Source organism: Peromyscus eremicus, chromosome 5, assembly GCF_949786415.1.
Source record: "Peromyscus eremicus chromosome 5, PerEre_H2_v1, whole genome shotgun sequence".
NCBI lineage: Eukaryota > Metazoa > Chordata > Mammalia > Rodentia > Cricetidae > Peromyscus > Peromyscus eremicus.
In genome coordinates this window covers 112629495-112655980 of record NC_081420.1, presented here as the reverse complement: position 1 = coordinate 112655980, position 26486 = coordinate 112629495, and the positions used below count along the sequence as shown (strand labels likewise).

At 42.8% G+C, this 26486-nt stretch overlaps 1 long non-coding RNA gene across 2 annotated transcripts; it reads right to left on the bottom strand.

Moving 5' to 3' along the window:
• Nucleotides 1–26486, bottom strand: LOC131910746 (uncharacterized). Of its 2 annotated transcripts, XR_009379211.1 has the most exons (3): nt 26284–26486; nt 22764–22856; nt 1–350 (listed from the first exon to the last, which is right to left on the bottom strand). It is a non-coding gene; the product is annotated as an uncharacterized LOC131910746 (long non-coding RNA). The 2 variants fall into 2 exon arrangements; XR_009379210.1 differs by lacking the exons at nt 22764–22856; nt 26284–26486 and adding an exon at nt 5021–5385.

The window sequence follows — 26486 nt, the reverse complement described above, 5'->3', positions numbered from 1 at the left end:
TCTTTCTGGGATTACATGTTTATTAGACTGTTGCCTTTCAGCTTTTGGTGTTTCATTCTGCTTTCTTCTCCTCATGCTGAGTTTGGGTAATTCCTATTGACTGTATTCCAGACTTACAGACAGCCCCCACTCTAGGACCATGGGAAAGACAGGCACACCTATTCCCAAAGATGAGGCTGTTGTTCATAGTTAGTTTCCACCATTCCCTTCTGTGATGATCAGTCTTCATTGTTAGTTTGCCCGGATTTGAATCACTAGAAGACAACTCTGGGTGTATGTGTGATGTTTAACTGGGGTGGGACGCACCTTGAATGTGGACAGCACCATCCATGGCCGGGTTAGGTTGTAGGCTGAGGAAAACAGAGAAAGCAAACTAATAAGCATTTAACTTTGTGCTTCCTGACCACGGGTACAATGTGACTACCTGTCCCTGCTCCTGCTGCCATGCCTTCTTTGCCGTGGTGGAGTACCTCCTCTGGAGCTGTGCCAAAACAGACCTCTCCCATCTTAGGCTGCTATAGTCAAGTCCTTTGTCATAGCAACAAGAAGAGTGGCTTTCCCCCTGTGTTCTGTGAGTGCCACAGACAGGCCGTGGCAGTAACACTAGCGGCTCTACAGGAAGTCTTATAATGAAATGGTATGATTTGATTTTAAAGCACCATACTCATAATCGAACAGACTGTTCTTACTGCACGTCACTCAATAGTTCTGTCCCTCTGTGTTCACGCCATTTATAAAGGCTGAGTTCCTACTTTCACAGTTCCATCCAAGTCACTACAGGTGCTGAACATAATGGCACGTAAGTAATTTTCAGACAAAACCAAATCATCTTATTGAATATTCTACTCCATTGAAATTCTCTTTAGCATTAAGTAATTTGGAGTGAATGTTCCAGAAAGCTTTTCATGGTGGCAATTCTCAAGAGCAATTTTGGATCTAGTGGAATATTTATAAGGGAAGTGAAACCGGGAAAATCCAAATTACAGTTTAGAGTAGAGGTCATAAGTAGGAAGCCGGATCGCAAGGCTGGAGGCTATTGAAATAAAAATTCTCCAACTGCAGGCAGCACACATAGGAAAACCAATAGCGTTAAAAAAACATGTCTTGAACGTTTTGATGATCCTGTGACTGATTTAGTTGAAACGTGTGGTGTTAGGTGGTAAGGGAAAGTCATTCTGATGGTAACAGAGAAGAGTGACTATCTACCATGATCTATGCTTAGAAATTTTGGGTCCTATCATGTCTACTTCAAGGATATGAGCAAACCCAACGTGACTCCATGTTTTTTTCCCCCCTTAGTACTGTGGACTGGTGTACAGAATGGGGGCCTGAAGAGGAATGGGAAGGGCATGGTGCACAGTGAGGGAGAGGGCATCTTTCTCTACTATGATGCATGAAAGCATCAGGCTGCCTTAGTGACGTTCTCCATCACTATGACAAAACACACCACAAAAGCAACCCCAGGGAGAAAAAGCTCAGCCCAGCTCAAATTCCAAGGCATAGCCAGTATGGCAGGCAAGCTGGGGCAGCAAGAGCTTGGAACGGCTGGTCACCCCTCCTCAACAATCAGGAAATCAGGATAGAGGGTGGGATGAATTCATTCTGCTGTTTGGTTTTCTTAATTTTATACAATACAATCCAGGATCCCCCACCCAGGGAACAGTGCCACCCACAGTGGGCAGATCTTTGCCCCTCAATGAATACAATTAAGATAATCCCCCACAGGCATACCTAGAGGGTCAGCTCCCAGGATCTAGATTCTGTCAAGGTGACTTTCAACTCTAAGCACCACAGAGATCTACCTCTTGATTGCCTAAATCCCTACTGGAAAAGGAGATTAATCATTTCTAGGTAATTAATAGGAGCACTGAACCCTTTGTTCACATGTATACATGTCATTAACAGAGCAAAGTACCAGCTGGAGGCAGGTGATTTTTTTCTAATTTCTCTGGAGGATTCTTTGGGTATGAATAATTTTCAGAATTTCAAGCTTCACCGTTACTAAAAAGGAAGGTAACTGTAACACCTATATTTGGTTACCTCTGGTGTTATACTGGTGTCTTACTACAGTGTCCAAGTGATGTCTTTCATGGATTATATGAGTCTATTCATTCTTTAGGGCATGTCAATCCTTTCTTTTTAAAGATTTATTTTTATTTTTAAATTATGTATGTCTACGCGTCTTAGTGTGCATGTGTGCATGTATAATTACAGTTGCCTGTGGAGTCTAGAAGAGGGCGTTAGATCCCTTGGAGCTGGAATTACAGGTGATTGTGAACCACCCGATGTGATTGCTGGGAACTGAACTCAGCCTATGTTCTTAGTCACAGGGTTGCCTAAAGCCATCAGAAAACGCAGACATTTACATTACAATTTATAACAGTAGAACAATTACAGTTATGAAGTAGCAATGAAAATGATGTTACGGTTGGGGGTCATCACAACCCGAGGAACTGTATTAAAGGGTTGCAGCATTGCGAAGGTTGAGAACCCTGCTCTCACTGCTCTAAGCCACCACTCCAGCACTGCTGCTTCAATTATTCTGCTGCCCATTTCACAGATTTTCCTCTCTATTATATCTCTCTACTATTTCCCACAAACACCGTGGTGAGGATGGCCAGCTTAGTTCCTTTATCTTTTTCCATATCAGATTCACGCTCCTGGCAATGAGGTCATCCCTTGGGAACAAATGTGCTCTCCCATACTTTGGGCCCTCTTTCCTTTATGTTTCTGCTGGTCTCCAGGTCTGGTTTGATTGAGAAAAACGCTGTTGAACACTTGAGTCAGTTGCTTGTTAAAACTTCACCTATAGATATTAAGACTGTTTGTAAAACATTATTTCTATAGATTATAATTTGAGACTACAGGTCCACATACTATATACAGTGTCTATATAGGCTCTTTATGAACTTGTGGCCTAACTTATAGAAAGAACTGTTCTGAATGAGGTGGTCTCCACTGCAATCTAGCCTTTCTATGGTGAATGGTAAAGTGTAGGTGTTTTTCAGTAGTGCCCTGGTGACTGCACTTGGCCATAAGTGGGTCACCACCTATGAGGTTCAGTTAAATGGCCTAAAACATTCTCTCCAGCTCTTTCTGTTGTTCCTTGGTGAATGTCCTAGCTTCCCATCATGCGGTCAATGCTGTTGTAGACGACACATAAACAGCTCCTCTTTGCCTTTGTTCCGTGAACTGAGAATTTATTTACTCACATTTCAGTCTATTGGAATCCCCCCCCCCCAGTGTTTGTTTGTTTGTTTGTTTGTTTTTTGAGACAAGATCTTAGGGTTGAGGGTGATTTTGAACTTCTGACCCTCATTTCTCTGTCTTTTGAGTGTTGGAATCACAGGTGTATGTGAATAATTCCAGTTTATGTGGTGCTGGGGATGGAACCTAGGGCTTCATGCATGCTAGGCAAGCACCTCCCAGGTGAGGTACAACCCCAGCTACTGACCTTTTAATTTACCTTCATCTGTAAGACTTTTCTTCATCTATTTCGGGAGGCTCTGACAGAATATTACAGACTGGGTGTTTTATAAAAACAAATTTAATTCTCACAGACCAGAGGGTGGGGAGTCTAAGATCATTGCCTTGGCAGGGTTGGAGTTTGGTAAAGGCCTTTTCTCTGTTCCTAAGACCGCGGTGGCCTTGAATGTGTTATCTTGCAGAGGGGAGGGACAATGTCCCTTACACAGCAGAAAGACAGAAGAGCCAAGGAACAAAAGGGGCTCAGTTCATCTTTTTGTAACAGCAGCAAAGTCACCATTGAGAGCAGAGCCCTCCTGGGTTAGTCATCGCTCAGAGATCCTGCCTCTTAAAAGTGTAACAATGAAAACTAAAATTCCATTTCTGTTTTAGGAAGGACATGCAAACCAGAGCAAAAAACCATCTCAGAACCTTTTGTAGCGTGTCGTACTTTTCCCTCTGAGACAACTGAGCTTCCTAGTGCCTTCATTTCCTCCTCTTCTCGTAGCTCTCATTAGGAGCCTCCTACATGCTGCAGAGACTACAGACATGAACTTGCGTCTTCCCTAAAGGATCCCACTGTCTTCTCTCAAAGACACATCACTCACTGTTACAGTTAGGAGCATTTAGTATTTATTATCTTTCCTCGCAGACCATAGGGATCTTGATACCATAACTCACACTCTAATCACCTTTGAGTCCTTTCTCAACACTTAATACATCAATCATCTTAGAGCAGGTGCTAAAATATTCAACAAATGGATGAAAACAGTAGCTAATGCTGCATACTCAGGAAGCCAAGGTTCCTAGGTTAGATATGGGGTGGAGCTCACAAAAGAAAGATAAGATGAGGTCCTTAGTGTTAGGCAATCACTTCTGTTTTGTCTTGTTGCAGACTGCTACAGAGTACTTTAATATTCCAAGGCTTTATTGTTCCCTAGATGCATGTATAGGATGGGGATGGGGGTGCCAAGAGGGATGCAAGACTTTGCAGGGTGACTACTTCAAAAGTAGCAAGGCTCCTTCAGATGCCAGCTCTGGTCTACTTGTCGTATTTCCAAGGGTGGCATGCTACAGTTCTAAAGGATTCGTGCGGGTGAGGATAGGGCTTAGTTGGGGACGATGTTTATATAAATAACCAGTTTCTGTTACTTCAGAAGACAATGCTAAATAGTCTGAGGAACAAAGCAGAATTACAGACTAAGGCGAGTGCAGTCTTAAAGCACAGTCAACACTCGATAAGTAGGCTATGGTAAGACAAAAACAAGTATCACTTGTCTGAATAACAGAAGTCACAAAGTAGGAGCGAGACCACAAAGGGGTCCACCAACGCGGGACAGAACGGGAGCCCAGCAAAGCAAATGAGATATTGCTCTTATAATGGTTATCTTATTAACAATACTATAACAACTTAATGTGTTTTTCTCCTTGCACTAGGCACCTCACATATATTAACACATTTATTATTCAGAAGAGCACTTAATTATAGCTACCATTATTATTACTTTATGGATGAAGAAATCAGAGTTCAGTGAGAAAAGCTGCCAAAACTCACCAGCTAGCAAGTAGCAAATGTACTGTGTCCCCTTTAGAGCAAGGCGTCTCCAAATTATTCGCCACGAGAGCCTCCTTTGAAGTTAGAGTCCTGCTGGAGCCACTTCCCCCGGATGTGTCTTTCCAACTTAGTTTGAGGTGGACTTTAAACGTCGGCTCCATGGTTTCTTAGGTGTCTTTCTCATTTCCTGCTTCCAGACTTTTCTAAAGCCGTGAAGGGAGACAGCTGCTTCTTAAAAGCTCAGACCAGGTGCCGAAAAGAACGGTCCTTAACCAAGGCGGAATGAGAGCTGGCTGAACAATGCACCAAATTTCTGCCCTGCAGACAGACACTTCCGAGATGCCGGGCGGATTCTCAGAAGCCCTCTGGGGCCGGGGCTCCAGGCACCACACGAACCCATCCCTGGACCCCTTTGCTTTTTTTTATTCCGACCCTATCCACTCCTGCTTCCTCTCCTGCTCCTCCCCAGACCCTCCCCTCCTTTCATTTTTTTCCACTTTTTTTTTTTGAGATAGGGTCTTCGTATCTTGCTAAGTACCCCAGGATGGCTTGGAACTCACTGGATACTGCAGGCTAGACCACCTGGGAATATCCCGTCAGCTGCTGCAGTGCTTGGGATTCTGGCGTGCCCCACCTGGCCACACTTCTGCTTCCTGACATTATTTTCACTCAACTCCTTGCCTCAGGTTCTGATCTCAGGGGGGTCTGACATCCAGACACTGGGTAATCAGCTTCATGGGTCACATTCATAGCAAGATCACGCTCCCCTGGGCCCCTAGAGGAACAGCAAGTCTCTGAGTCCATGAAGCTGTCAACCTGGGCATTGTGATAAGAGACAGCCCTGCTCGAGATGCTTGGTCAGAAAGAGCGTATTTTATGTAAAATATATAAGGCAAACCTGGATAGAAATAGCAACCATTTTAATAATTGTAGTGATGTATGTAAAAACCGAAACACCAGCAACCAAACAAAAAGAAAATAAACTCAAGAACAAAAACAAGCAATCGAACACAAGCTCTTTGAGGTGGAGTCACTATGTGGCTCAGGTTGGCCTCGAACTTTTTGTCCTCCTGCTTCAGCTTCTTGAGGTGAAAATTACAGGTGTGTAACTGCTCTAATAAACAAACAAACAAACAAACAAACAAACAAACAAACAAGCAAACATGTTTTTGTGGGGTGCGTGTGATGGTTAAAGTAATCTGGAATTTTCTCCTCTCCTCATTTTTCGAGGTTTCTGTAACGGGGACTCATGGGATTAACTTCTAGAAAATTGCGCTTCTTTGAGAAAAAAATAAATGTTGGGAGAAAACAGAGGCAGATGAATGCTTGCAACTTTCTTTAGAGGTGTGATTTCGGAATGACTCTTGGGTCATGAACGAAGGACGACGCGAGGGGGCAGCCTCACCCCGGGCTAGATCTGGGTTTCCTTCTCTAGCCGCACAGCTCAGTGACACTTGACAGCTGTGTGCAAGCGCCCCGCGTTCTCGGGTTCTCGGAAGGACCAGCGCTCCCTGTGCAGCGCCTCACAGTGATCCGAGCCTTCGCAGCTGCCCCGAGGGCCTTACGATTACAGGACAGACGCTCCAACTCCAAACCCCACGCGAGCTGCTGCTCTTTTCAAACACTGGCGAGAAAGAACTACTGTGTTTGAGCAAGAGCGGACGAGCCCGCTTCTCCCTCCTTCCCCTCCAAGGCCCCAAAACAGCTCTTCTGCAAAAGGACTCCCTTTTGCCTGGCACCTCTCCCCGATCTCTCCCCCCCCCCCCCCGGTCATTAAATGACAATCAGGGCGTAACTCTCAATTTGATCTGAACCTTCGGGTTGAATATTCCTCATCCATCTGTCTAGTTAATTTTTCTCATGGATATTCTCCATCCCTTAGGTCAGGGTGAACTTGGACTTGGGATCCTCTTGCCTCCCCAAGGTTTGATATTAAACGTGTGTGTGTGTGTGTGTGTGTGTGTGTGTGTGTGTGTGTGTGTGTGTATGTGTGTGAGAGAGAGACAGAGACAGAGACAGAGAAGAGAGAGTTCACGTCTTTCCCAAGCCCGTTTTTCTCTTCCAATGACACATACGATTACTTATCCTGAGGCTCAAGCCGAACCCCCATCCCAAGGCCTTCCTGTCTCTTTTCTCAGCCCCACCCACATTCAACCAATCCACATGCAAGCCTGTTGACTCCGCCTCCATGTTTTCAGGAGGCTGTCATCTCTTCCCTGCTCCTCCAAAGACACCTCCTCCCTGAACTCCACCCTGACTCCACCCTTTTGGTCCAGTCTACTTTTTTTTTTTTTTTTCTCAGTACTTACGCATCTTCCAGGATAATCTTTAATTTTTTAAAAGGTTTATTTTAGGTGCGTGAGTTTTTTTGTCTGCACGGATGTCTGTGTGTGTGGTGCCTTTGGGGGTCAGGAGAGGGAGTCAGAGCCCCTGGAAGTGGAGTTACAGATGATTGTGATCCACCACGTGCGTGCTGGACACCAAGTGCAGGGACTCTGCAAGGGCAGCAAGTGCTCTTAATCCCTAAACCATCTCTCCAGCCCCACCACAATAATCTTTAAAAAATGAGTTTTTCTTTGGAATTGACACATAGAAATTGTACATATTTAGGAGGTACTGCTTGGTATTTCAATGCAGGTATACAACATATACTGACTAGATGGGATTTGGATATCTCTTACCTCAGGCAGTTTTCATTTCTTTGTATTGAAAATATTAAAAAGCCTTCTCTACTAGCTATTTTGAAATATACAATTAAGCCGGGCCTGGTGGTGCAGGCCTTTGATCCCAGCACTCAGGGGGCAGAGGCAGGATAATCTCTGAGTTCGAGGCCAGCTTGGGCTACAGTATGAGTTTCAGGATAGCCAGAGCTACACAGAGAAACCTTGTCTCCAAAAATAAGAACAAAAACAAAATCAAAATACAATTAGTTGCTGTAAACTCTGGTCAGCCTAGCAAGCCACACAATGTTAAAGTTACTTCTCCTCGACTGGAGAGATGGCGTTTGTTGCTCTTGCAGAGGATTTTACTCCTGTACTCTGTCCTTTCTCCATCCCTCCTCCACACCCTTCCCAAACTCTGGAATCCCCTATGCTGTTCTCTGCTTCTTTGAAATCCACCGTTTCGCCTCCATGGTTAAGTGAGAACACGTGCTACTTGTGTTTCTGTGCCTGGCTTATTTCACTTAACATAATACCCTCCAGTTCCATCCATGTTGAGAATGACAGAATTTCATTCTGTTTTAATGGCTGCATAATATTCCTGTATTAAAAAATCTACTTGCAGGATCTTTTGTCTTTCTTTCTTTCTTTCTTTCTTTCTTTCTTTCTTTCTTTCTTTCTTCCTTCCTTCCTTTCTTCTTTCTTTCTCTCTCTTTCTTCTTTCTTTCTTTCATTTTTTTTGACAGAGCATTGTTATGTTTCTTAGTCTCTAACATGTGATCCTCCTGCCTCAGCCATCCAAGAGCTAGGACCACAGGCATGTATTCTCATACCTGGCAATGAAATGATCTTTAAAACATTTTTAAAATTAAAAAATTATTATGGTATATGCATGTGTGGTGGTGGTGGTGGTGGTGGTGTGTGTGTGTGTGTGTGTGTGTGTGCACATATGTGTGCACATGCCGTGGCACAAGTAGAGAGGTCAGAGTCAGTTTTCTCCTATCTTTGAGGCAGGGTCTCTCTTTTTGTTTCTGCCACAGTGTACTCTAGACGAGCTGGCTCATGAGCTTTGGGTAAATCTTCTGCCTCCATTTCACTACAGAAGTGCTGGGATTACAGATGTGTGCTGCTTGTCCCATCTGGCTTCTTATATGGGTTCCAGGGACTAAACTAATTTAATGGTCAGGCTTGCACAGTAAGTGTTTTTACCCGCTGAACCCTCTTACTAGCTGCAGAATGATTTTTTAAAAAAAAAAAACTTTGAGTTAGTTCTTGACTATTTCATACCTGTGTTCAATGCACTCTGGTGACTCACCTCCTCTACCCCCTTCTTTCCCTGCCACCCCTGTGATTCCATATCCCCACCTTTTCCAGGGCACGACTTTGTGCCTTTACTTTATCTTATTTTTATTTTGTGTCTGTGTGTGAGTGTGTGCTTATGAGTGTGAATGCCCCAGGAGGCTGGGAGAGAACATCAGATCCCCTGGAGCCGGTGTTACAGGTGGCATGAGTCGCTCAACAAGGGTGTTGAGAGCTGGATTCGGATCATCTGCAATAGCAGTCCATGCTCTTAACTGCTGAGCCACCTCTCCAGCCTCCAGAGTGGTCTTTGAAATGGAATTCAGATTTCTCTTCTGGTTAAAATCCCTAGTGGACTCTGTGTTGTTTGTGTAGAATGCATAGATTCCACCGCTAATGTGCAAGGTCCTCTGCTCCCATCTCCCTTCTCACTCCTGGTCCAGACACCCTTCCCTTGTTTGTAAGCAGCTGTGCCCCTTTCCCCAACAACATATTCTGCTGCCATGCTCTACCCTCTAGCCTTCTTTTTGCTAACTTCTGCGCCATTCAAGTCTCAGTTGAAACGGTTTCACTTAGGGTGAGTTTCTCTGATCATTCCAACTTTAAGAGCCATGCAATAGCTATTATATCTGCATTATCTGGCCTTTCACCATTATAACAAATACCAGAAGCCATCAACTCATAAGAAAAAAGTTTACTTTGACTCAAGGTTTCGGAGGGTATTGATCATGATAAATTGGTCCTACTAATAATGCAGCACATTCTTATGAGGATTTTTTTTTCAGAGCTGAGGACCGAACCGAGGGCCTTGGGCTTGCTAGGCAAGCGTTCTACCACTGAGTTAAATCCCCAACCCCCCTTATGAGGATTAATGCAAGAACAAAACAGCTCATCTCATGTGAGGTCAGGAGATAAGAGACGGGAGAAGGAGGAGGAAGGGACTGGTGGCCCAGAGTCTTTTCAAGGGCATGCTCTTCGTGATCTAAAGACCTTTGGCTAAGTCCTGAATCCTGGAGTTTCTATCATTAACCAACAGTGCCAAAAAATTAACATAGGGACCTTCTGAGGTAGAGCGTTCAAATACAGCACCAGCCCTCCGTTTTGATCATCTCCAAACAGTGGTGCCGGGTTCATTTTTTTGCATTTATTAATTGATGTATCATCTCTCTTCCTTTACTAGAATAGGAGCTTTGTGAGTGGTAGGATCATGTCTGGTTTGGATGCTTGATCACATCCTGCAGACAAATAAGACTGAACACATGCAAGGTACTCAACAGAAATTTATGGGATAAATAAACACATAGGTGGAGAAGCCCGTGGCCTGTTGAGGAAGGGTTGCCTGCTTCCTGTTGACTTTAAATGAGTCACTTTGTGCCTTTGAGCATGTTTCTTCTTTCGTATCCTGTGATGTGCTTGTTCTAATTCTTGAGCCGATTTCTCACCTTGTTCTTGTGCGTTTGGTTAGAAACTTCAGAAGTTTTTGAGGCGTTATGAGTGAAAAGTCTCTTGCTGTCTAAAAGTTTTAAAGACCCTTGAAACTGGTGGGGAACATTAAGATTTAATGTCTCTCATCATTCCATCCACTCACTTTCATGTAATGAATCAAAACCTGAACTTTCCTAAGTTTTTGAAGCCCTCTGTGAAACTGGTCCTAGGTCATGGAATGGATGAAGTCAACCCTTCCAAGATGGTGGCTCCCCTCGTGGATGCATAGAGGGCCAGGCTGTGCTCACTCTCACTAAGCCTTTGGCTAGTGCTAACCTGGTTTGAAACCCTGGACCTGTTATTTCAGAAACAATTTAAACACAGCATATCTATTCTGTGTCCACATACTTGAGGGTTTTTTTTTTTTTTTTTAATCTAAACGAGGCAACAATTACAGGCTCAGACTCTTCAGGATGTCAAAGTGCTATTCATAACTAGCCTAGAAAGGTCACCAAATAAATACTTTGATGTCTGCTAAGAAGGACGATTAGCCAGAGTCTTGACTCTGTGTTCACCCAGATCCCAGGATGTGGGAGTATTTTTATCTGCTCTCAGTTTCTTCTCTGTGCTGGGATTCTGATGTGCTACCAAGCTTTTATTTCTTGAAAAGCCCTTTCATCCACCCTGTTGACTGTACTCTTAAGATTCTCTCCTCCCTCCTCCCCTACATCTGGGTCATCCTGTACCAAAGGAGAAGGTTATCTGGGCTGTTAAACCTTTGACTTGGTGTCTTTTGAAGAGTGCATTTTGCATTTTGTTATGTCAGGATTGTAATTAGAGCCGTTCATTAAGGGAAGAATGAACTTCTCCCAAACTCCGGACCTCTCTGAATTTTTGATAAGTTTGCTTGGGCTGCGGCTGACCTTCGCTAGGGGCTGTGCCACCGCTCATTAATTGGCAAATTTTAATGAGGAGAGTTTATGAATGTGCTGGCCTTGACAATAACTAAAGCTGGCTACCAGGTCTCACCTCCTCCAGTTGCTTCAAAGTGTCTGGTGTTTCTTGACTAGTGACCTTTAAATCTGGCACACTCAAATCACATTTTACCATATGACTGAGCCAGAGCCTCCTTACTCAGGCCTTGGCCTGGGATGACTTTATTCATTTTGGTCTTTTAATCACCTCATGGTGCCTGCTGTATGAAAGGGTAAACTGAGGTACCTGGAAAGGAGTAACTTGAAAGTTAGTATGAAGATAGTAACCTGTAATTAGTTACTATTAAGAGTGGTGAACAATAATGATAATAGCCACTATGAAATTGAGTTCTAATTATGTGCCGGGTAATCTCCCAAGCTCTCCACATGTGTTGTATCATTTAATACACAACAGTACCCTATAAAGTAAATGTCAGTTTTGTTCTTATGTGTAATGAGGTACTGGAAACAGAGAGGAGTAATTGTTCAATTTCACACGGGTGAGGAGTGGTAGAATCAATGTTTAAACTTAGGGAGAAGGACATTTTCTGCAGTTTGGATCAAAACGGCCCCAAAGCTATGTGCAAATGCCTTGGTTGGTTAGAGTGCTAATTTGGAAGAGGAGCAACCTATAGGGGGTGGGGCCAAGGTAGAGGAAGTAGGTCACTGTGGGTGTGCCTTTGAAGAGTATATTAGAACCTCCACTACTTCCTCTTTCTCTCTCCACTTCCTAGTCATTATGAGACAAAGAGCTTTATTTCACCGTGATCCCCGCTCCCAACCCCATCATGTCATACTGTCTCGCCATAGGCTCAGAAATAACGGAGCCAAGTGCCCATAATCCCAAACCCCTGAAACTGAGGGAAAGAAAACCTCCCTTCTTTTAGAAGACTTCTTTTCTTTGTATTTTACACAGTGATGAAAAGCTCATTAACACAGCCCTAGAAAAGAGACTCTCAGTTTTCCTAAGGGACTGACAGGCCTGAATTCCAACCAAGTCTGATTCATCCGTTCTTCTCACTTTATCCATTTGCTTTATTGATTTGGATTTATACTGGGGGTTGTTCTATGTGTGAGAATCTAATTGCATTCTTCTAAATGAACTATTATGGAGTTATAACAGTGTCTACAATATTTCTTGGGAATTCCAAGCATTTAGAATACAAAGGATACTGCAGTTCAGACTCATCCCCCACATATGCTCACGGATTCCTCTCCTCAAATACAAGCATTTCCGTTGACCCTGGTCTTTACATCGAAGCTCATGCTAAGGGCAGTCTTAGCTAACCCTCCTCAGTACTCCTTTAAGTGTCCTCCAAAATTCTAGAACTTGTAGTTATTATAAACGGTGGTGCTGACGTGATTTTGCTCCTCGCTTACCATGGGTACTCCTTCTAGTAGTGAACGACAATAATCCTAAGAGTTAGCAGCTACTCAGTAATGTAAAGCATGAACTGGCATCCCAAGTTGCTGGAAGCTGGAAACTTTCCTTTTTTTTTTTTCTTCCGCTAAAGACATCCTCCATCCTTTCTTGCAAAATGTCACCACTTTTAGAATTTCTGTTTTTGAACATTGCCCTAAATGACTTCTTAGAAATTTCTTCCAACTGTTGTGAGGATAATTTAGCATCACTGGGCAGCTGGTTCATTTGGGGGCGATTCTGTTCAAATTTCATCCTTATCATGATTTGTTTAGTATGTGTCTTTACAGAGAGGATACAATGAAGAATAGAGAAAGTGGGTGTTTTGCCTAGGGTAGACTTAGCAGGTATTTTTTAAAATATAATTTAAAATTTTCTTTTATTGAGACAATAGTTACATCATTTATGTCTTCCCCTTCCTTCCTCCAAATCCTCCCATATACCCTTCTTTGTTCTCTTCCAAACTCATGGCCTCTTTTTTCCATTAATTATTGTTACATGCATATATGTATATATGTATACATTTCTAAGTATAACCTGGTTAGTCTGTATAATGCCACTAGTGTGTATATGTTTTCAGTGCTGACCATTTGGTATTGGAAAACCAATTGGTGTGCTCTTTCCCGAGGAAGACTGTTTCTCCCACTCTCAGCATTCCTTAGCTGCCTGTAGTTCTTTGTGTAGAAGGAGGGGATGCTCTAATTAGGGAGGGGAGAGGGAGATAAATGCAGAAGAAGGAGAGAGAAAGGCAAAATAACAATAAGGATGTCTGAAAAAGTCATAAGCAATCATACTATTAATTATTTACCCCCAAAACTGTAACACATGTAAGTCTGTGTATAAATATATATATGTAGATTAAATGAAAAATTTTCATTTGGGTTGACAATGCTCCCTCTAAGAGTGGAAAACCACCTAACAAAAACCCCAACACCAGGCATGAGAAGTCCTCTTTTGAGTATTGGTTAGGGTTGTCTAAGAGATTTCCCAAACATATAGGCTATTGCTATTGCCCTTTGTTGCCTCATAGGTGGGAGGTAAGGCCCTATTGATGAAGACACCATACACTTCAGACACAGGGCCCAGACACCCCTGAGCTGCAACTGACTTGCAAACCTCCTCCCTGAGGACTAGCTTTCATGGTATCAGAGGGTGCCATGCAAACTTCCAAAGGAGGGAAGCAACCAACAGTCCTACCAGGGTATGACACCTATGGACCACAACAATCACCAGCATGACACAATACACCTAAGCGTGCAGCAGTGGCACACAGACCTTGGTAACCAACAGCTCTCTAATTGGACTCAACACCCACTCACTAAGAGAATAATCACACCTATTACTGGAAACCAAACCAATTTACCCAGGGCTAATGAAATGAAACCAAACCAGCTACCTAGGGCTAGTGAAATCACGGTTCTTGGAGGAGATCTTACAACTATAACTTTACCAAACTAACAGATTTTTAAAAAAATGTACTCATTGTGAATCCCCAAATTAACCCGTATATTTGAGGACACATGCCTTATGAGCTGTTAGCACACTGAAAGCTCCTATTATCCTGAGCATCATGTATATAGACTGTCTGATCTGGAAAGAGATCATTTATACTCTGAGATGAAGAAGAACTTACTCGAAGACACACTTCATATTAATGTCAAGGACATATCTGTAACTTAGGCATCTAAGTCTCAGGTTGTAGCATTTTGATGAAAATATCTTTCATCAAAAATAGCTCATGGAAAAAGTTTTCATAAACTGAGATTTCAGGAAGACGTGAAACCCAATTCCTCTTTAACCAGGCATGCTGTGCTCTTTTTCTTTTGAATACTGAGAGAAGAGTGATGGGATTGTTGGGGGACCAGAGGCAGGAGTGGTAGCGAATAGTAGGAAGCTATACAATGAGGGGAGTGTTTACGAGGAGACTTGTAAAATGGATTAGATTCCTGTTTATTTTTAAATGAACTTTTAGAGATAAAATTTATCTGTTTAAAACATTTCGTTAATTATTTGGGAATTAATACATCATACAATGCGCTTGATCATATTCATTCCCTCTCTTCTATATCCTCTCAGATCTACCCTACCACCTACCCACCCAACTCTATGTCTTCACTTAAAAAAATTATCAAATCTGATTTTTGCTGCCCATATATTCTTGGGTGTGTGGGCTTCCACTGGAGTGTAGTCAACCTACCAGAGGCCATACACTTCAAGAAAATGGACCCTTCCTCTCTCAGTAGCTATCAATTGCCAGTAGTTACTTCGTGCCCACCTCCTCTCTCCATGTTGGGATTTTGACTGGCTTGAGTTTACGTAGGTGTTGTGCATGCTGCTACAGCATCTATGAGTTTATATGTGCGACAACCCCGATCCTTGGGAGAGAATAGTGATATAGATATCCCAATTAAGGATGAGAATTTTGTAGTCTTTCCTTCTCTGCACCTTGACTAGTTGTGGGTCTCTGTGTTATTGCCATCTATGGCAAAAGAAGCTTCTAGATACACTAATCTGTGGCTATATTGATAAGCTATTAGGAGTCAGTTTAAAATATTTTCCCATAAAATTATTAAAAAGATCTTGAGAATTTCTTGCTTTAGTGGGTGGCCTTATACCCATGTACCACTTGCTCAATTCTGCTAGGAACCCCTGAGGAGATGACAGAATGCCTCTCAGGATTTTTCATCTGAAGAGAGAGAGAGAGCATTCTTGCCTTGGTGGCCAAGATGGGTTCCCAGTTCTATCTCCAAAATATTGGTTGTGATGACATTTCCAAGGGCATAACGGTTTCAGTGTAACTCACCATCAGAACAGATAGGCTCAGATTAAAGTGGTGCTGTCTGATTCTGTCCAGGTCATCGAAGCCCTCAAAGGTGGCTGCAGACATAGCTGCTGTGTGGTAGAATTCTTACACAGCATTCGGAGTCCTTGGTTTATTCCCTCGCACTACAGCAAACCATAACAGGACAAAGAAAAATCCCTTTCAATCAAGCAAAACCCATACTCCAAAGCATATGCTCACATTTGAAAGCCCTCCTGAAAACCGCACGAGACTGGATAAAACAGAAAACAACAACAGCAACAACAACAACAGCAACACCAAAAAAAGAAAAACCACACTGTGCACAGTGGATGCATTGCTTTTGATGAGACTGTCAACACTGCTGTGGGATGGTCTGTATGTCAAATTCCTCTGATTGCTCAATAAATAAAACACTAATTGGCCAGTGGCTAGGCAGGAAGTATAGGCAGGACTAACAGAGAGGAGAATGGAGAGAACAGGAAGGTGGAGGGAGACACTGCCACCGCTGCCATGACAAGCAGCATGTGAAGATGCTGGTAAGCCATGAGCCCTGTGGCAAGGTATAGATTTATGGAAATGGATTAATTTAAGCTATAAGAACAGTTAGCAAGAAGCCTGCCACGACCATACAGTTTATAAGCAATATAAGTCGCTGTGTTTACTTGGTTGGGTCTGAGCGGCTATGGGACTGGTGGGTGACAGATTTGTCCAGACTGTGGGCAAGGCAGGAAAACTCTAGCTACACAACACCATTGATCTTTAGCTGGAGAACTCTCTGGAAGCATAAAACAACTTTGTGGGGACTGTTGTGTCTTCTGTCTGCCAGGTGGATGGCTGCCAACCTCATGATTTCAAAGATGAAATTCATGATGAGATGTCTGAATACCCAGCTAGGTAAGACGTGCACAGGAAAATGTTCAATAAAGGAACATTTGACACTCAGAAGATAAAAGCAAGTAACAAAAAGTACAGAGGCTGGCTGGACCGAGTTGGGAGGGAGTGGAAAAGTTAGGGTATGGTGGGAATGTTTATTACCTTGATGGCAATAATCATGAGTGTATACACTAACACTTGTTGAACGTTACCTCTTAAGTATGTGTAGTTTATTATGTTAATTTTATCCCAATAATGTTATAAAATTAATCAATTGAATCAAAATAGCTGTTTTATCAGGGAAGCTTGGCATTTAGCTACTCCACACAACTTCTAAATCAGAACTATATATTAATTTTCATAAATTGCATTTAAGTTAGAACTTAAAAAAAGACTATTTAATTGTATCAGTCTTATTTTCCTTTATGCTCAAGAGTCCATAGATAGAGAAGGACCCCATGAATATTTTATTGCAGTGTGTATTTCTTTATGAAATTGATGTCTTATCTTTTACATCTTTCATTAACTGTGACTCCAACTCTAAAAATAAATCCGACACTCAATCATGTTGGTACTTAGCCATGCATAACCAGAGCAGCTGAGGCCCAGACCTCTCCCTTAGTGTGGGAAGGTGTGCAGAAGTCAAGTAGAAATCCTGTGTCTGTTCAGGAGGTTGGGCAGTTTCTGAAAACTAGGTTGTCACTATCCTGAAAGAAGTAAGTTCAGCTTTGAGTTTCTTAAAAGGAGTCTAACATCCAGCTAAAAGAAGCGGCAGGTCAAGGTGTACCCAGATGACCTGGACCATGCCAGCTGTCTTCTTAGACCTAAGTTTTCCACCCCACACCTTTTTTTTTTTTTTTTTTTTTTTTGGGCCAGGTGACTGTGTAAACCTGGCTGTCCTAGAACTCTTTGCAGACCAGAATTACCTTGGATTTACAAAGATTCCTCTGCTTCTGTCTCCCCAGTGTTGGGATTAAAGGTGTGCTCCACCACACCCAATTGGGTTAGATTGTATCCAATAGTTCTGCCTGTACTGCACTTCTGAAATTAGGTGCTAGAAGCTGGTTTGCATCTCACCGTTAACTCACCAAATGTGGCTATATTTTTGTTCCAAATGTTAAATATTTAATCAACTCTAAGATGAAACCCAAATGCAATCCATTAAGCAACTTAGTGTTGAGTCAGATGTAACGGACATGAAAAATGCCTTCTCATTAGTGTCCGTTGGCTTCAGTGGTTCAAGAATTCGGCTGATGGAGTGAACAGCACAATTATTTTCCATCCAAACAAACTGAGTGTGTCTGAATAAAAATAAAATAAAATAATAAAATAAAAGCCAAGAGGTTTTTTCCAATTGCCTTTTTCTAATTGTGATGTATTGATTTCCTATGCTGCATTAATGTTCACAAAACTCTCCTTTGGTTAATCCGAAAGATGAATGTATTTAATGAGAGTTTTTATTTCAAAGTGCGCGTAAAAGTAAAGGCTGGAGAAAGGCACATGGGAGTGTGCACATGCACACGCAGAGGTTCACAGAATGTGGAGGAACAGATAGACATGCTGCAGTTTTGACATAAGGAGAGTTCATCACTGAGGACCCTTCTGAGTACTTGCTTTTTTATTTTGAGAGAAAGTCTCATGTAACCCAGACCAGCTTCCAGCTCTCCATATCCTGGGATGACCTTGGCTCTCCCCAAGTGCGGGGACCACAGCCATCCACCTCTGCTCCTGGTTTTACGTGGTGCTGGGGCTCGAAATCAGGGCCTTATGCATGCTAAGAAAGTCCTGTCTTTGGCTCCTCAATACTGGCATTGTATTTTTGTCCTTTGTCTCAGGAGTGAAAAAGTAAATCTCTTGATATGTAATAAATAATTTAAAAATAAATCTGTGTCTTAAGTAATAACAGTTTGGCCTTTCTATTCTTCTAGTAGCAGATCTAGAAAAAAAGATCAGTGGTGAAGATATGAATTAATGTCACTAAAGGCCAAACCTGTGGACATGTTGGTGTCTGAGTGCTGTGGGATGGTCTGTATGTCAAATGTGTTGCTGATTGGTCAATAAATAAATCACTGATTGGCCAGTGGCTAGGCAGGAAGTATAGGCGGAACTAACAGAGAGGAGAATTGAGAGAACAGGAACCTGGGTGAGGGAGACACTGCCAACTGCCGCCACCATGACAAGCCGCATGTGAAGATGCTGGTAAGCCACGAGCCATGTGGGCAAGGTATAGATTAATGGAAATGGATTAATTTAAGCTGTAAGAACAGTTAGCAAGAAGCCTGCCACGGCCATACAGTTTGTAACCAATATAAGTCTCTGTGTTTACTTGGTTGGGTCTGAGCGGCTGTGGGACTGGCAGGTAAGAGAGATTTGTCCTGACTGTGGGCCAGGCAGGAAAACTCTAGCTACATCTGAGGGCCAAGCTACTGGAGCCATGCCAATCAGAGTGGCCTGTGCTGCCACCTGGGGCCATGGTGTTGTCTGGGCAGGCTGCTGCCAAGGGCGACCATGTCTGGGCCCATGGTCCCACAGCAGCTGGGGTCTGTATTAATGTTCATAGCCCGGTTACCACGGGGATGGGGGCATAGGAACCATGCATGTTGAAATCTGAGGGTCGTGCTGAGCTGGCCCCACATTTCACTGACCCTGGGATAGCTGGTCCTGCCACACACTGGACATTGCAGCAGGAGAGCTGGCCCTGCTCCTCGTGGGAGAGCTGTCCCCACTACATGAGAGAGATGGCCCCACCCTTCACCTTGGGTGTGGGAGAGCTGGCCCCAATTCCATGTGCATAGGAGAACTGGCTCCACCCTATGACTGAGTAGGACAGTCCTAACAGCCTGGACCAGCTCAGTTATCACCCAGGCACACATCCTGGGCCTTGGATTGGCCCACCCTAACATCTATCCCATCTATGACCTCCTGGAGTGTGTGAAGAGACTGGTCCTGTGGAACAATAGCCGAAGGTTCTTCATGACTTGGGGCAACAGCAGGATACCTGAGAAAAGTTTTGGTGAGGGTCCAGTGATGATGGTGTACTAGAAGCCAGAGGCCTTGAACCAGACTAATGACTCATAGCAATGACTATTTTTGGGTGCGGCTAATTGGACAAAGGGTTTACTGTATGACATACCGCAGCTCCCAATGCCATGAGGCTGAGTGAAGAGGTGTTGGAAAGACTGAGGAGTGAGGTATTTTTTTGTTTTGTTTTAAATTAATTTTTTTGGGGTTTCTGTAGGGGTGAGGGGTGGATATGGAGGGACTGGGAGGTGAGCGGGATTGGGGTGCCTGATGTGAAATTTCTAAATAATCAATAAAGAATTATGTTATAAAACAAACAAAACCCTACTTACTAATAAGGAGAGAAGTTGTTCAAAAAAAGATATGAATTAAGCATAATCACACAAAGTTTTTGAAGCTAAAAAGTCAATAAAAGGAAGGAAGGAAAAAGAAACAGCATGAGAGTGTGTTCTGTGTTTTAGGCACATCTCAGGACTATATCGGTAATAACCAATTTTCAGCAGGGTGGTGGTGGTACAACAAACCTGTCTCAAAAAACCAAAAACAAGCAAGCAAGCAAACAAACAACAACAACAAGAAAAAAAAAACCCACCCAATTTCAGTAGCATAGGAGACATCATTGCTTTTGTGTTGGCATGCTAAAATTCAGACAATGTGGACTTGATTAAATTGGAGAAAATTGGTCATGCCATGGAACATGGCTGTCTTTTTTGAGATAGTGTTTCTCTGTGTAGCCCTGGCTGTCCTGGAATTCATTCTGTAGACCCGGTTGGCCCCAAACTCAGAGATTTCTCCTGCCTCTGCCCCAAGAGTGCTGGAATTACAGGCTTGCACCACATTTTTTTTTTTTTTTTTTTTTTTTTTTTTGGTTTTTCGAGACAGGGTTTCTCTGTGTAGCTTTGCGCCTTTCCTGGAACTCACTTGGTAGCCCAGGCTGGCCTCGAACTCACAGAGATCCGCCGGCTCTGCCTCCCAAGTGCTGGGATTAAAGGCGTGCGCCACCACTGCCCGGCTTGCACCACATTTTTATGTGAGCAGTGATACATGGCTGTGATCCCAGCACTTGGATACGGGAGGATCAAAAGTTCAAGTTCATCCTGGGATGCATAGAGAGTTGGAGGCTAGCCTGGGTTACATGAGACCCTCTCTCAAAAACAACAAAGAAGTACTCAATGGGCTATTGGCTATCTTTTGATGGTGACTGTTGGAGTGAGTTTCCATTCTCAAGTTTCCAGAGAAGGGCAGAGATTTTTTTCTCTTTCACTACCTTTCTCCCAAGAAGACATGTCATCCTCCTCAATTTCCTAGAGCAGGGGCTGGCAAACTCTGACCCATGGTTCAAGCCTGAAAGCTGCCTGTCTTTATATGAGCTGTAAATTAAGAATAGATTATGTATTTTTAAATAGCTTAACATTTCCTGTGAGAGTTATATTATTAGAATTTCAGTGTATATAAATAAGGTTTTATTGGGACATAGTTACCCTCATTTGCTTGCATACTACAACGGCAGAGCTAAGCTCTGTGACAGAGAGAGCATGACCACAAAGCCTGAATTATTTACAGAAAATGTTTGCTGAACTTTGCTCTAGATCATAACACAGATTTTTACTGAAAATTAATAACAACAATTAAAAAATTACCACTATGTTGTAACCTTAGATGTTCCTGTTGGATTGGCTGCTTGATTATTTCTGGGACTGTGTCAATATGGCTTAGAAATTGTCAGCACTGGATGAACTCCCTCAGTCCTTATCCTCAAGGAAAGGGACATAATTTCTTCTGTCCAAGGTGGTTCTCTTGAGTCCTTTCTTATTGTCCCCAAAGGAGCTCTTGCCAGGATGGCTGACAGTGAAAATATTGGTTCATTTGAAGAGAACTCTAGGGTGTAGTCTGGACCTAGGATTACTCTAAGACTAATTATATAATAGTTTCTTATCATTACAGTCCCCAAAGTCTGGTTCTCCAATTTTATAATCTAGATGAGATGCAAAAATTTGGTACCATTATTAAAAACAAAGCCTTTCCAAATAAAGTTACCCCAAATCATGCATACACTCACATGTACGGTTACTTTTATGCAGCGTGTTCATCTGAAAAATGGAGATCATGTCACTTGTCTGAGTTTATTATAACTCTACTAATGTATTGAAAAATGTGCTCAAGGTTATATAGGACACAAAAGAGAGCTGGGATGTAAACCTAGGTCAATACCAAACTCTCTCTTTTAAGGATTTCTTCATGAGTAGATGTATAATTTCTGGAAAACGTTCTGGGTTCATAGCTTTCCATATAATAATATTTGGGGACTTCAAAGAGTAATTATGCACTTATTCTCTGGAACCAGGGAGACCTGGACTGAGTCATGAGGTTTTTTTCACTTGTGAAATAAGTCATGTTAGCGTCTGTTAGTGTCTCTGTGGCTTCAGATGCTATAAAAAAAACTAAGATAACAACATATTTGTTAGCATCTCACACTTGACAAGTGCTCCATCACCAATAGCTATTATTTTATTCTAACTGGATAATACAAGAGTTTTCAAACAGTAATGGTTTACTCTACCCACGAAGAAGCCTCCATTTCTCTAATATGATTTTAGGTTTAAGTTTTTTTTCTTAAAGCTCAGATGTGCACTATTGAATTTCCCTTGACCTTTGTTGTACTTTGGAAAGCCACCAAATGCATTTAAAGGTTGCGTTGGGTGAGGGACACTTGGGGAACAGCATTGTGACAACCACTGCTGGTTTTTTTTTGACAAGGTCTTGGGAGTTGATGATGTTCAGGGAGAAAAGGAGGCTTGGAAATGCTCTTCATGATCCATTAGGCACAAATCATTAGCCCAGCACTGAAGCACACTGAGGCATTTGTAGGTGACTGTGCTATCAGCAGCCCACAATGAGCCCATTCTTGTCACCACAGACTCTTAACATCTCATTTCTAAGAATTGCAGAGATGGTTGACACTTCATTTCAAAGAACAGGCTGAACACTCTGCTCTCAATGAAGACATTAGCAAATGTACTTTTAAAGTTCTTAAATGTTTCCAAGTAGGACAGTGATGCTAAAAAGGCATGGTGGCGTTAATGTGCTGAGGAACAGTATTAAATAGTGAGATAGGTTCTATTAATTTCCTGTTTCCATAATGCTCTGACAGACATTTATATCCATATACACAGATATCTAATTTATTAATGTTGTATATTTATGCCACATCCTGTGGGACCACCAACACATTATAGTCACATCAGTGTATCCTGGATAATTTTCTTACCTTTTTTTCTCCATTCTCCAATGAGGTCATTTTCATGTAGTTTTCTTTTTGTTGAACAATGACCTGTGACGGACTCTAGATGGAGTTATCATTCTATCTCAAGATACACATGAAGGAAAAAAAAAGTTAGAAAATCAAACTAATTTCTCACATTTTCCTAGGTAGAATAAAACGAGATTCACAACTATTAAACAATATTTAAGTTATGTATATTATATATAAATGTCATATAGTTTATGTGAAGTGCTGAGGCTAGGCTGGAAAAGCCATTTCTTCCTTAATAGTTTTGTTATTTAGTATTTAGCATCCAACAGCCAGGTTGTAAGGGAGAGTAGAGGAGAGGTCTTTTTCAGACAGAGTCTCATGCTGTGGTCCAGGCTGGCATGGAGTTGCTATGACCTATCTTGAACTCATGGTCCTCATGCCTCAATCTCCCAAGGGACGGTATGACAGGCATTCAATCACCACACTTGGCTTGGTTACTGTGCCGATTGGTGTTATTGTCAACGTGACATAACCTAGAGTCATCTGTGAAGAGGGACCCTCAACTGAGGAACTGCCTAGATCAGACTGGCCAGTGGGTATGTGAATGGAGGACTGTCTAGATTGCTAAGTGACACAGGAGGGCCCAGCCCACTGTGGGCAGTACCATAGCTGCCGGGCAAGTGGGTCTGAGTGTCTAAGAAAGGAGCTAAGCATGAGTCTGGGAGTGAGGCAGAGAGTAAGTCAGCCAACAGCCTTCCTCCAGGGGTTAGGCTGCAAGCTCCTGCTTGAGTGTCTGCCCTGACTTTTTCCAGGGGTGGATTCTCACCTGGAAGGGTAAGCTGAAATGAACCATGCTTTCCCCCAAGTTGCTTTTGATCTGAGTGTTTTATCACAGCAATGGAACTGGGGTCTAGAGAGACACTGCAGTTGGTTAAATGTTTGTCACACAAGCCTGGGGACCCAAGTTTGAACCCCAGAAGCCACCTGAAAAATTCTAGGCATGCTGGCACATGCTTGTAATCTCAACACTGGGGAGGCGGAGACAGGCGAATCCCTGGGTCTTCCTGGCAGAGCCGGGTAATCTAGTAAGATTCTGTCTCCAAGCAAGGGCTGGAAGTACAGCTCAGTGGTCTGGCAACTGACTAACAGGCATTAGGCCTTAGCTTCAGCCACCAGGACTCCACTACAGCAACAAGAAGGAGTGAGCAGGCAAACAAATGAGTCCTTTATCAGCAAGTCCCTCCTAAGAAGCAGACCAGCCTTGCTATCGCTTCCTTGGAGATTGCATTTACTGGAACCAAGACTCCTTTCAAATAATGAAAAATGTGTGACTATATATGCAGCTGTGCCATCAAAACAATTTAGGTCTTCGTGTTTATTTTTAATCTGTAAACTTGCCATTGGAAGATAATTAATTTTCCACATGCAAATAGCAAAAGCTTGTTTGTAACTATCTGTCTTTGTTAAGTCAATGTTAGCTTGGGATTTTAAAGATTACATGTCTACCTTAAGATTTTGTTCTAAAATGTATTTGGGAAGCCCTTTAAGACTCTGTAGTGCTTATTTAGTGTTTTGATATAGTTTCCTACTTATGGCAATACACATGCTAACACTTAAATTTTTATTCGTTGCATATCTAAGATTCATCTTAAGGATTACACATAGTTGCACAAAGACCATGGTACTTCTGCTTAAAGAAAGCTCTGGTTGTAGTATAAACCTTGCAAAGCTGTCCTTGGGGTGAGGCCAGTGGTACTGTGTTTAAGTGTTCCCAGAATTTTGCAGCTGGGAGGAACCAGACCACTGGGTTCCACGACTCCATTTTCTCCACTGGAAACAGCTGCACAGAGTCTGAACAACGTCGCTGGAGCACAGCGTGGCAGTATTTCCTCAGACAGAGTCAGCGTCTTAGCCACGTGCTGTCTCTGCCAGAATGGACTTGCTGCTTTCCTGGGTGTGGAATTTTTTGAGTCAGTCTAAGCCCAAGATTATTTGTGGGTGCACCTTAGAAGAAACCCTCCTTTATGGGATGCTGTAGATCAAAGCCAGGACCTTGTATACACTGAGTAAGATCTCTGCTGCCAAGATATATCCCCAGTCTTCCTAGATCACCTTAAATGCCACATTCTTTGTGCATGTGAGTTCTTATTGATATAAACTCAGGTGACAACTGGTTTCAGAATGCTGGGGTGTAGCTTGGTGGTAGAGCACTTGCCTGGCAGGAAGCTTCTTAGCATGACTGAAAACAAAGCAGAACTACTGAGGAGGTGTCACGGATGGTCATCCCTACAGATACCTGAGACCCTCGAGCCAAAGAAAAATTGCTCTGAGGTGTGATAACCACGTGATGAAGACAGCACGTCCCCGCTTCTCAGGTGAAGCAGCCGGAGAGCAGTGAGCTTAGGATGTGCCAATTGTAAACTCCATTTCTTTTTCTTTCAGAATTTCCCTCCTTCCTCCTGTCTTCGACTGTAACTTCTCCTTTTATTTTTCTGGAACAAGTGAAGCAGCCAGGAGAAAACTCAATGCGGCAGCTTCCCAGCGACATTCAGACATATGTCCTCCTCTTCTGCTGCTGTGATCTTCACAGAGGTGCTGTGGATACCTTTTCTAGACTCCCTCATAGCCCTGCTCTTCAGGCCTCACAACTGTATCCAGCTTGGGAACTTAAAGGCAGCTTCTATGACTTTCTCTCCAATCATCTGTAATTCTTCTCCTGGCTGGACTGTTCTCCTCAGCACAAGAACATGGCCTGATGTATTTTCCTTTAGAAACTTGTGCATTTTTCTTTATGTCACTTATGGTGCTGTCTGCTCTCTGTTTATGCATCTGCAGGGCTTCCTCTCTCCTCAGTCCACTTCTGCCCTTCCTTTCCTGAAACCTCACCTGACAGGGTCGTGGGTGCTGTTATTTGGCTAGTTCTGATACTGCATGTCAAACCCCATCTCATGTGGTCTTTCAGTCTCTATGGACAAGCTGACTACTCTTTTATTGTTTAAGCACTTCCCCCTCAAATATTACTTGTAGTTGGAGTTTTCTCCAGTCCCGCTCAGACCCGCAGCCACTCAGACCCAAATAAACACACAAATGCTTATATTATTTAAACTGTTTGGCCTAGTGGCTCAGGCTTCTTGCTATCTAGTTCTTATATCTTAAATTAACCCATTTCTATTAATCTGTAAGTTGCCATGTGTCTTGTGGCTTACTGGTACCTCACATCTTGCTTCTCATGGTGGCAGCGGTGGCTGGCAGCATCTCCTGACTCAGCCTTCCACCTCCCAGAATCCTCCTCTCTCCTTATCCTGCCTACACTATACTTCCTGCCTGGCTACTGGCCAATCAGCGTTTTATTTATCAATCAATCAGAGCAACACAGTCACAGCATCCCCAGCCATTACTTATTTATTCATTCATTTGTTTGTTTGTTTTTAATTTTTGTGAGGCAGGGTTTCTGTGTTACTTCCGTGCATCCTGAAAAATAAGCTAAGAAGGCACACATTTATTGTATAGTTCAGAGGATTTAGTTCAAGATCACCTGTGTCCACACATCTGAGCAGGGCATCACGGTAGTGGAGGTGGGTAGAGTGTTCATTTCATGGCAGACAGGAAGCAGAGAGAAAGGAGCAGATGGGGGATCCATTATAATCTTCAATAGCAGAAAGCCAGTGATGACTTCCTCCAGTGAGGCTCTAATCTCCCCAGTGCTATCAGTTGAAGGACAAAGTATGCAAAACATGA